Here is a 12554-nt window from a genome sequence, read left to right as displayed (position 1 = left end):
GGAATGGTAGAACGATGGGTTCGATGACGGTTTGGATGTACCGTGCACTATTCAGTGTCCCCTCGACGATCACCAGTGGTGTACGGCCAGTGTAGGAGATCGCTCCCCACACCATGATGCCGGGTGTTGGCCCTGTGTGCCTCGGTCGTATGCAGTCCTGATTGTGGCGCTCACCTGCACGGCGCCAAACACGCATACGACCATCATTGGCACCAAGGCAGAAGCGACTCTCATCGCTGAAGACGACACGTCTTCATTCGTCCCTCCATTCACGCCTGTCGCGACACCACTGGAGGCGGGCTGCACGATGTTGGGGCGTGAGCGGAAGACGGCCTAACGGTGTGCGGGACCGTAGCCCAGCTTCATGGAGACGGTAGCGAATGGTCCTCGCCGATACCCCAGGAGTAACAGTGTCCCTAATTTGATGGGAAGTGGCGGTGCGGTCCCCTACGGCACTGCGTAGGATCCTACGGTCTTGGCGTGCATCCGTGCGTCGCTGCGGTCCGGTCCCAGGTCGACGGGCACGTGCACCTTCCGCCGACCACTGGCGACAACATCAATGTACTGTGGAGACCTCACGCCCCACGTGTTGAGCAATTCGGCGGTACGTCCACCCGGCCTCCCGCATGCCCACTATACGCCCTCGCTCAAAGTCCGTCAACTGCACATACGGTTCACGTCCACGCTGTCGCGGCATGCTACCAGTGTTAAAGACTGCGATGGAGCTCCGTATGCCACGGCAAACTGGCTGACACTGACGGCGGCGGTGCACAAATGCTGCGCAGCTAGCGCCATTCGACGGCCAACACCGCGGTTCCTGGTGTGTCCGCTGTGCCGTGCGTGTGATCATTGCTTGTACAGCCCTCTCGCAGTGTCCGGAGCAAGTATGGTGGGTCTGACACACCGGTGTCAATGTGTTCTTTTTTCCATTTCCAGGAGTTTATGTCATTGGTCAGTGACTGGTATTACTGTATTCCCCAGTTTCCCTGAACATTTTTGTTCTTTCTTCATTCATCGATCGATTGAGGTAATTCTTCTGTTACCCATGGTTTCTTTGCAGTTACCTCCTTTGTACCTATGACTTCGTTTCCAACTTCTGCGATAGTCTTTTTCAGAGACGTCCATTCCTCTTCAACTGAACTGCCTACTGAGCCATTCATGATCACAGTATCTATAGTTTTCGAGAAATTCAAGAGTGTCTCTTCATTTCTTAGTGCTTCCGTAACCCACTTCTTTGCGCATTGATTCTTCCTGACTAGTCTATGAGACTTCAGCTTCCTCTGCATCAATACTAAATTGTGATCTGAGTCTATATCTAGTTGTGGATACGCCTTACAATCTGGTATCTGATTTCGGAATCTCTGCCTGACCATGATGTAATTCTCGCATCTTTCGGCCTTTTCCAAGTATACTTCCTCCTCTTGTGATTCTTGAATAGAGTATTCGCTATTACTAGCTGAAATTTACGACAGACTTTTCATTTATCCTTTTCATCTACTCCTTCCCCTACAACCGCATTCCAATACTCCACGGCTATTAGATTTTCATCTCCCTTTTACATAGTGTGTCACCCGTTTAGTATCCTCAGAAACTTCCTTTATTTCTTCGTATTCTGCTTGCGGCGTCGGCATGTATACCTGAACTATTGTTGTCGGTGTTGGTTTGCTGTCGATTTTGATGAGAACAATCTTACCACTGAGTTGTTCACAGTAACTCATCCTCTGCCCTACCGTCCTATTCATAACGAATCCTACTGCCGATACACCCATTTTCTGCTGTTGTTAATATTACCCTGTATTTATAGACCACAAGTGCTTGTCTTCTTTCCATTTCACTTCAGTGACCACCACTATATCCAGATCGAGCCTTAACATTTCCCTTTTCAGATTTTCCAGCTTCCCTACTACGTTCAGATTTCTCACATTCCACATCCGTTATCCTTTCGTTTGTTATTCAATATTTTTCTCGTGGTCACGTCGGCGTTGGCAGTCTCGTCCCAGAGATCCGAATGTGGAACTATTCCGGAATCTTTTTGCCAATGGAGAGATCATCTTGACACTTTTTCGATTACAGGCCACATCTCCTGTGGATACACATTATGTGTCTTTAATGCAGTGGTTTCCGTTGCTTTCTGCATCCTCATGCCGTTGATCACTGCTGCTTCATCCGCCTTTGGGGGCAGTTTCCTACTTCGTGGGCAAGAGATTGCCTGAACCTCTGTCCGCGCGTCCGCCCTATTTGACAAGGCCATTGGCAGAATGAGGGTAACTTCTTATGCTGGCCGGAGCGGCCGTGCGGTTCTAGGAGCTACAGTCTGGAACCGAGCGACCGCTACGATGGCAGGTTCGAATCCTGCCTCGGGCATGGATGTGTGTGATGTCCTTAGGTTAGTTAGGTTTAAGCAGTTCTAAGTTCTAGGGGACTGATGACCTCAGAAGTTAAGTCGCATAGAGCTCAGAGCCATTTGAACCAAACCGAATGTCTTCGGTTGCCAGTGATGACTTCTATTCAGAATGTAAGTGGTGGTGGGCTTCCAACACGGGACTAAGGACGCTTTGATTACCAATCAGAGACGCTTTCTGACCTACCTCGCTGGTGACGTAAAGGGCGTTCTCATGTCTAGCTACAGCGTCCACTGGCAACGCCGAATGGTCGAACGGTTCCTCGAGCCAGTGTGGGAACTGAAATCTTATCCGTACATGTTCAAAATAATGTTTGCCAATTTAACTTCAGTTTGAAGCAGATGTTGGTTGTGTTCATGTGTTCCTGAGTGTTTCGGCAGTAGAGAGAACGGCTACAAATGTAGACAAAGCAGTCCTGGAACCGTTTTTATAGATGAAGAAAACAAGACTCAGGTCCTGGGAATAGGTTAAAATGATTTACCAATGAAAATCTGCCGAAGGAAATATTACTTTCTGCAGCTGCTGATTACATAACTTTCTCCAAAACTTTCTAAAACTTGTTAAGGTCCTCCTGAAAGGCAATTTTGCCTGTCTAGTTCTCTCTTACCTAGCCACAGCGACGATGTACCAGGAAAGCTTGTGTTGTGTACATAGTTCCGCGTAGTCAGCGCGTACACAACTTTCCCACTAGAGCGTGCCCCGCTAAGCTCAATAGCGCAGGCGCAGCGCTCGTCCGTCTCTGCACTGCGAGATGGCGCTGTCTTAGAGACGGATCAAATTCTGCTTCCGCCTATCCGCGTATTAATATGTAACGCAGCCATTGAGATTGCTGCTAACGTAGAACCTTTTCTCATTGCGGATCACACTCGCGCAGTGATACCTGAACGCGCGAGGTATTATAACGAGTGTAGAGACCTCCGATTAGTCAGTCTGCATTAGTCTGCATTTGTCTGCATTTAAGTTTCAGTCTGCACCTAATAAGATTACCATATTCCTGTGCATCGTTATGAAGATAAATGAATAGACACTTTGTCAAGTATCAGAGATTTGTGAGAATAAGATTAACGTACCAATACCAAAGGAACTTCAGATCGTCAATTGTAAATAGCTTCCAGAACCAAGTTGAGTAATTTTTATGCTTGTTATTATTTTAAAAAATGTGTGTGAAAATTAATCAAGTTCTGTTTAAAGTTGGTCACTGTCAATCTGCTACTCTAAGCGTGCAAGTGGCATTTCTATCGCCTGACCTGACGGCAGAAGATAAACTCGCCACGATAAGACCAAGAGACATATTGCTGACACTCGCCTACTTCGTTAGAGCGACAAGTCAAATAATCTGATGGTGTGTGTACTGAAGGTCTTACAGTACGCACACCACAGCTTGTCAACTGACCATTAGTTTTGAAGCAGACGCTTTATGTGTACGCTGTATTTTGGCACTAGTGGGAATAGCTACAAAAACAGACTAAGCGTTTCTAATATTAACTCTGGCAATATGTTTAAAGAAGAAGAAAACAAGGCGCTGATCTAGAGAATGGTTTAAAACTAGTAGCGCCACTACAAGGATGCAAATTAGGTTTGCTTTAAATACACGCTGTACCTGTCGCGACCATCCTTTACGTCTGAAATGGAACGCGGTGACTTGTTAGTCGCCGGCCGGAGTGGCCGTGCGGTTCTAGGCACAACAGTCTGGAAATGCGCGACCGCTACGGTCGCAGGTTCGAATCCTGCCTCGGGCATGGATGTGTGTGATGTCCTTAGGTTAGTCAGGTTTAATTACACTCCTGGAAATGGAAGAAAGAACACATTGACACCGGTGTGTCAGGACCCACCATACTTGCTCCGGACACTGCGAGAGGGCTGTACAAGCAATGATCACACGCACGGCACAGCGGACACACCAGGAACCGCGGTGTTGGCCGTCGAATGGCGCTAGCTGCGCAGCATTTGTGCACCGCCGCCGTCAGTGTCAGCCAGTTTGCCGTGGCATACGGAGCTCCATCGCAGTCTTTAACACTGGTAGCATGCCGCGACAGCGTGGACGTGAACCGTATGTGCAGTTGACGGACTTAGAGCGAGGGCGTATAGTGGGCATGCGGGAGGCCGGGTGGACGTACCGCCGAATTGCTCAACACGTGGGGCGTGAGGTCTCCACAGTACATCGATGTTGTCGCCAGTGGTCGGCGGAAGGTGCACGTGCCCGTCGACCTGGGACCGGACCGCAGTGACGCACGGATGCACGCCAAGACCGTAGGATCCTACGCAGTGCCGTAGGGGACCGCACCGCCACTTCCCAGCAAATTAGGGACACTGTTGCTCCTGGGGTATCGGCGAGGACCATTCGCAACCGTCTCGATGAAGCTGGGCTACGGTTCCGCACACCGTTAGGCCGTCTTCCGCTCACGCCCCAACATCGTGCAGCCCGCCTCCAGTGGTGTCGCGACAGGCGTGAATGGAGGGACGAATGGAGACGTGTCGTCTTCAGCGATGAGAGTCGCTTCTGCCTTGGTGCCAATGATGGTCGTATGCGTGTTTGGCGCCATGCAGGTGAGCGCCACAATCAGGACTGCATACGACCGAGGCACACAGGGCCAACACCCGGCATCATGGTGTGGGGAGCGATCTCCTACACTGGCCGTACACCACTGGTGATCGTCGAGGGGACACTGAATAGTGCACGGTACATCCAAACCGTCATCGAACCCATCGTTCTACCATTCCTAGACCGGCAAGGGAACTTGCTGTTCCAACAGGACAATGCACGTCCGCATGTATCCCGTGCCACCCAACGTGCTCTAGAAGGTGTAAGTCAACTACCCTGGCGAGCAAGATCTCCGGATCTGTCCCCCATTGAGCATGTTTGGGACTGGATGAAGCGTCGTCTCACGCGGTCTGCACGTCCAGCACGAACGCTGGTCCAACTGAGGCGCCAGGTGGAAATGGCATGGCAAGCCGTTCCACAGGACTACATCCAGCATCTCTACGATCGTCTCCATGGGAGAATAGCAGCCTGCATTGCTGCGAAAGGTGGATATACACTGTACTAGTGCCGACATTGTGCATGCTCTGTTGCCTGTGTCTATGTGCCTGTGGTTCTGTCAGTGTGATCATGTGATGTATCTGACCCCAGGAATGTGTCAATAAAGTTTCCCTTTCCTGGGACAATGAATTCACGGTGTTCTTATTTCAATTTCCAGGAGTGTAGTTCTAAGTTCTAGGGGACTGATGACCTCAGATGTTAAGTCCCATAGTGCTCAGTGCCATTTGAACCATTTTGTCGGTTAGAAGGGCCTGCAACCAACCTGTCCACCGTTGTATATATAAATAGTTAAGACTTACCGGCCATTTGACCATCTTATTCTGTGCAGATTCACAAAAGCGCTCGAACTCTTACGGGAATCGGCAGTAAAGCCGCGAGTAATGAGTGTAATGGGCAGGGGTACTATGAATATAGTGCGGGACAATAAGTTGCAAATGTGGGTCCCTGCAGCCGCACTATCCTCTGTGTCCTCGGTGGCTCAGGTGTATAGAGCGTCTGCCATATCTAACAACCCTACCACAACAAAGGTCAGCATTTAATAACGATTGTGGTGTTGCTCACGCTGCTAAATACTGCATTTTCGGGCAACAACTAAGTTATTATCTGGCAGGTGTCATTAGAGCACAGTTAATAAAGTTATTTCATGTAATAATCAAAAAACTAGGCACTCATCTTTTTGTGTTTTCCACGCTGGTCTCGTCGTAAAATCATGGCTCAATCGTTGAAAATCTAGGTGGTTATGATTCCAAGCTCGGATGCAAAGAGGCCTAGGTTTTATTCTGCTATATTCAAAAGTTTTGTAGATGCGCTTCACAAAACATTCTTCAAGATTACACTTTTGCTGGACAATGGTGATGTAAAAAAATAATCAGCACTCCAAAATTAAGTTACACTTCCTTTTAATTGCTTTTATTGCAATATCACGTAAACACAAAACATCACTTCACAATACAAGACATACTTGAAAACATCTCTCTCACAGTCACTGTTAAAGTTCACATTTTATAAGCGGACTATGTTATGCGTCTTTCCAACATGCATAATAACGTACGGGACTACAAGTCCCACCGCCACACCTTCACCTGCCCATGTTAGGCAAAATTTTCTGCCTGACTCATGTAGTACTATCACTGTCAGAGGGTGGTACGGGACTACAAGTCCCACTGCCACACCTCCAAAGTGAATTGCAGTGATGCAATCACTGCCCTGTGGAAATTTACTGCCTCACCAACACAGTTGCTGTATTGTAACATATCACCCCGGACTACAAGTCCATTTAAAAAAAAAAAAAAAAAATAGCGTCTTTCCAACATGACGTCCAACACTTGACTTTCTCAAGGTCCGACTCTCTAACAACTCAACAACTAACTAATAATCGCTTACGCGCCCAAAAATCATAGTTATAAGTACGTCAAAGATCAAAAGAAAGAATACACATAAGAATAATATCATTGCAATATAAACATACCGATGTATCACAAATGAAATCAAATCTGAATGTTCTCTCAGAAATATGTCAACTACTTTGCAGAAACACAGTAGAATATTACTATGTATCGAGAGGTTCAGGTGAGCTGCCGTAATGGTTACGTAATTCCAGTACCATTACACAAGGAAGCAGGAGATCCCGGGTTCGAGTCCCGGTCTTGCTCACACATTTTCAACTGTCCCCGTTGACTTACATCAACGCCTGTATGCAGCTAGGGATATACATTTCATTGTAATTTCACACCATTGTATGACAGCAGGAGCGCTCTCGTGCTTATCCCATGCGCCCTGACAGCAAATTTTTACATCAGTCTGGTGATTCGACCTGTTGTGCTGCCATTCATGAACAGCATTCCAGGGGCTGTTTTCCAACAGGATAACGCTCGCCGATGTACCCTTGTGTAACCCAACATGGTCTACAGCGTGCCGACATGTTTCCTTAGACTGCTCGATTATCAAATCTGTCTCCAACCGGCCACGTATGGGACGTCATCGGATGACAACTCCAGCGTCATCCACAAACAGCATTAACCGTCCCTTTATTGACCGACTAAGTGCAACACGGGTGGAACTACATCCCTCTAACTGATATCCAGCACCTGTGGAACACGATGCATCCACGTCTGCATGTTTGCATGCAACATCCAGGCAGTTACACCGCTAATTAATCCCTAGTTACTATCGTGGATCATTTTTGACCCCAGCATAAACATTATTTTATTTATCTCTGGGCCGGCCGCGGTGGTCTAGCGGTTGTAGGCGCTCAGTCCGGAACCGCGCGACTGCTACGGCCGCAGGTTCGAATCCTGCCTCGGGCATGGATGTGTGTGATGTCCTTAGGTTAGTTAGGTTTAAGTAGTTCTAAGTTCTAGGGGACTGATGACCACAGATGTTAGTCCCATAGTGCTCAGAGCCATTTGAACCATTTTTTTATTTATCTCTGGAATGACGCGGCTCTTGCGCCGAAGATTGTATACATTCTCTTAGAAGTCAGTTATCTTCAAGGGAACGTGAAGACCCCAGGATAGTACTTACGTGCACATTATTTCTGAATATTCCATTGTGTTTTCTGAGTGGCGTGTGTGATCTAACAACGAGTAGTGAATCTATTAGAAACGACGGACATGTTATGACGGCGGAAGAGGATATGGACTGTTTAGATGATACAGAAAATGAATCTGCAGAAGAAGAATGAACCCAGGAACATGATTCCGATACAAGCGATCGTCAAAGTGAGCGCAGTGCTCACAATACAGACAACAATTTCTGATTTGGATGCCTCAGAAAAAGAAATCTGTTAAAATGATTCTGGTAGTTACTACTACGGGAAAAACAGGTTCAAATGCAGGTTCAAATGGTCGCGAAACCCGCCCATTAGTTCTAGAACGAGAAGATCTAGTATTATTGTTCAATTACGGGGATTGATTGGACCTGCTCGGCAATGTAAGCAGGGTCTCTGCTTATTGCAGATTATAAGCTGAACACTATAGTAGATGACACAAACGTATAAATTTCTGAAGTGAGTGCTAGTTATGGTGTGACTACCACTTATGTTGATCATGTGGCTCTAGAAGAAATGCAAGCTTTTTCGGATTGATTTATCTCTCAGATGCTTGTGAATCTAATCATGAGAATGCAGACTCGCTTTTTGCTACGGAGCTAACAGTTAGACCAATATTTAGAGCAACAATGTGCAAGGAACAGTTTCTTTTTCTTCTTTTTGTTAACAGATCTGGTAACCGAGCAATAAGGGAACAGAGAAAACAATCAGGCGACAAGTTGGCAGCTATTTCTGAACTGTTTAAGAAGTTTATATGCAACTCCGGAGCAAATTATAACTGCTCACAATTTGCAACAGTTGATGAAAAGCTATTAACTTTACGTGGACGCTGTTCTTTCAGAGTGTATCTACAAAACAAACCCCAAAAACCTGGATTAAAAATTATATGTCTGTGTAGTGCAAAATCGCACTATCTGCTAAACGCTTTTATTTACTCAGGAAAGGCGACAACGCCAAATCCATCTAAACTAAGCATACCAAACACAATCTGTTCTGTAGCTGGTTCAATCTATTCCTAAGACAAACAGAAACGTAAGTGGAGATAACTGGTTCACCTCTGCAGAACTGGTTAATGAATTGCAAAAGATTGGCCTGACAAACGCCGGTACACTTCGGAAACAGGAACGTGAAATTTCGGCACAATCCTTGCCCAATAAATCATATGAAGTGTGACATACAAAATCTGATTTCACAACAATATGCTCCTATGGCCCCAAGAAAAGTAAATCAGTAGTCATGCTATCATCAACGCATCATGAAAAGCGCATTGATCAGCAGAGTGGGAAACTTGATATTATATTTTACAATTCTACAAAGGGGTGTGCTGTATATAAATGTGGAAGAAGATGTAAAAGGTGACTACTAGCGATATTATGGGCTGTAATGGATATTGCTATTGTTAACAGTTACGTAATATGGCAGTACTCCAATCCTAACACAGAGATGTCACGTTGTCAATTTATGAAAGAACAGTCAAGGACTCGTAACTGAAAAGCACATGAAACAACGTGTTACTGTACCAACTCTATCAACAGGTTTGAAAACATTATTTAATTCAGCATTTCGTTGGGAAGAGTATCTCCAACCATCAAGCTCATGTGAGCCTAAAATGATGTAACTCTTGCTCACGAAAACATGACAAAAAAGTGTCAGTCGCTTGTTCAAGGTGCAACAAATATGTCTCCAGAAACAACTTTCATGAGAAGACATTATGTGTACAATGAAACAAAGAGTAACTTTACTGCAAACAACAATATTACAGAGATTGAAATTTTTGTTAAGCATAAAATTATGGCTGTTAATTTCTTTACTACGCATTAAAAATTTACATTTCCCGTTTCAGAGATTAATTTGGACCTTAATCAAGTAGGGAGATAAAGCAAAAGAGAAGAGTTACTAATAAAATGAAAAATTTGTAACTTTAAAATTACCTCTGCATTGAGAACTGAAAAAAATACAGACATTAAAATAAACATCTTTTGTATGAGTTTCTGGCTTTCTTATACCACAATTTCGATTAAAGCAGTTCTAAAGAAGTTGAGATGAATGTGTGTAAAGCAATTACCACAAAAATTTGAATCAAAGTAAATGGAGATACTAATAATTTTTGGGGTCACCAATGACCGCACGATAGTAGTTGTGATAGTTAAAAATATCGATGTAACTCACTGTTAATGTACCAGCATTTTACATTGGCAATGGCTATCTCGCGGTTCCATTAACCTGTGATCTTCCAATGTAAATGACTAAAATATGATACCTACACAAATGTATTCCGGAAATTTTGTTATTCTACATTAATTATATTTTTTTCGTCAGTATAAATGCATAAAAGTGCAAATGTACACCGTATGCGTTGAGTGTTCGTTTGGTAAGTTACCACGACGGAAACTAGTTTATCCGGCCTCCATTAATTCGAATGTCTGGCTCATCTGGATCGCTTTGTACTTCATACCCTGGAAGTAAAAGCACCAACAACCGACGACGACAGTAATTAAGCCTGAAACGCGGCCAGCCGCCAAACAAAGATCCTGATGCAGCATCGGTTACGAAAGTAACATTCAGCTGTACAATGCTGTGTTGATCCCGTTTATTGCGAGTGTAAAATGACATACAGGAGAACAGATGTGGGTTTACGGCAGCAAGCCTTTTCTGAGCTCAGTGACGTAGTTTGCGCACTTAATAAAGGAAGTGGTGAGAATGTCGACCCGTCGGAATTCCCTGAAATATCTGCAAGTATTCCAGAATACGACTGGCTGCGGAATGACAATTAAGCTAGCTATGTACGATTTCTGATGGCGAAATTGACGCCATTTGTTCGTCTGCAGACAATGCCAATAACGATGATGGATTAACTGATGGAGATGGTGCTCAGCCTGAATAGGTTATTAGGCGTACCCCTAATTGTTTTAATGTATAAAGCTCTCTCTGTTTTCTTGCAATATCCGGCCAAATTATTTGTGAAAATAATGTAAAATTTGTGTATTTACGTGAAGATAAATAAAATGTGTGTCTTCACGGTATTTAGCCGGTGTCATTATAATTTTTCTCTAAATTTACGGACTGTATGGATTTTCGCTAATCTGGATGATCTACGGTCCTACCTGTAGAACATAAACTAGGTGTTACTGTATGATGCGATATTGCTGTGCCTTGTTGTTCAGAAGTACGGTGCAGTGTTCTTTCGGGCATGCATGCTTAAATGCGTGTCCGAAGGAACATTGCTCCGTAGGATTGAACAACACAGGCACAGCAACATCACATTTATGCGCCGACATCGAACTAGCGTCAATTAAAGCGTCTCTCCTTTCTGGAAGTGCAGGTTGTTGACATGTGGTTGACGACATATGGGAGTTTGGGTCTGATCCTTAGTCGTGCTCCGAAAGCCTAATGGTAAGGCGACCGCTCACAATAAGCAGGAAGTCCGGGTTCGCTACTCAGTCCGGCAGAAATTTCCATTGCTGTCGTTCTACCATACTGTAGCGGCACCACTAAGATAGGGAAGTTAGATTTGGTGCAATATTTAGGAGCACACAAGTTACAGCCAGATTTCACGCTGGATTGCAGTAAGTCACACTGACCGGCGGTTGCGAAGTGGAATGGAGGCCACAGAGGCCAACAAACCGCTGAAAAGAGTAAATGCAGTGGTTCGCCTGTGGCAAGTTATAGGCAGAAAGGGCCCACTGGTGCAACTGGGGTGTGGGGCATACATGACTTGGAGCAATGCGTTAGTGAAACAGAGGCGCACAGCCAAGTATAAATAGGTGTTTTTTCCTAACAAGATTCATTGAAGTGTGGCAGCTCTCCTGGACGGCGGCACGTGGAAACCACTGGGCTACACGCAGCAACAGATGGGGTGACAGCATCCCAGTTCACGGTGGGTCGTTGGTTTGACCCTCTGAGGCTGACGCGGGGTCCGCAGCCAGCTACCACGGACAGACGTCTCGGCTCCCAACACATGCCGGAGACATTCGTGGCAAGGGCCGCGGATTCGGACGCTGGATCACAGGCGGTCATTGCTGCCGCGTTCCCAGCTACACCAGCCGAGGAAGAAGCGGCAGCGGGGCTGGCCTACAGGCTACAGCACGGAGTCAGCAGGGACAGTGGCCACTGAGTCGGCTGCTGGCGCAGCCATCCTGACGTAATCGGAATTCTACAGCTGACGAACAAGGTCGGCACGACACAGCGTGGCATTGCACAGGCCGCTGGGGCAGTGGCCTCAGCATTGCGGGGCCTGCGACACGGACCGAGGTCAACGAAGCTCTGTAGTGGAAGTGAATAAATCATTTGAAAAGCTCAGCCGAGTTTTAGTACAGCACCTCCTGGCACCCATCCACTACAATACGGATTATCGTTGTCCAAATTCCAAGTGCGAATTAATTTCCTATGTAAGTTTCACTATACTTCCATTCACTCACAATACTTCCCATAGACAACATTGTCCATCCTCGATTCTGTTTTCAGTACTGCTGACTCCTGCATCGGGTTTGTATTTCTAGCAGTGTTGGGTGATCGACATGCACCTCATGTAAGGGTCCACCGTAATGTACGACACAGTCGCAAC

Source organism: Schistocerca cancellata, chromosome 10 (assembly GCF_023864275.1).
Source record: "Schistocerca cancellata isolate TAMUIC-IGC-003103 chromosome 10, iqSchCanc2.1, whole genome shotgun sequence".
Lineage (NCBI taxonomy): Eukaryota > Metazoa > Arthropoda > Insecta > Orthoptera > Acrididae > Schistocerca > Schistocerca cancellata.
The sequence above is the reverse complement of the archived record's forward strand: the minus strand, read 5'-3'. Positions refer to the sequence as shown.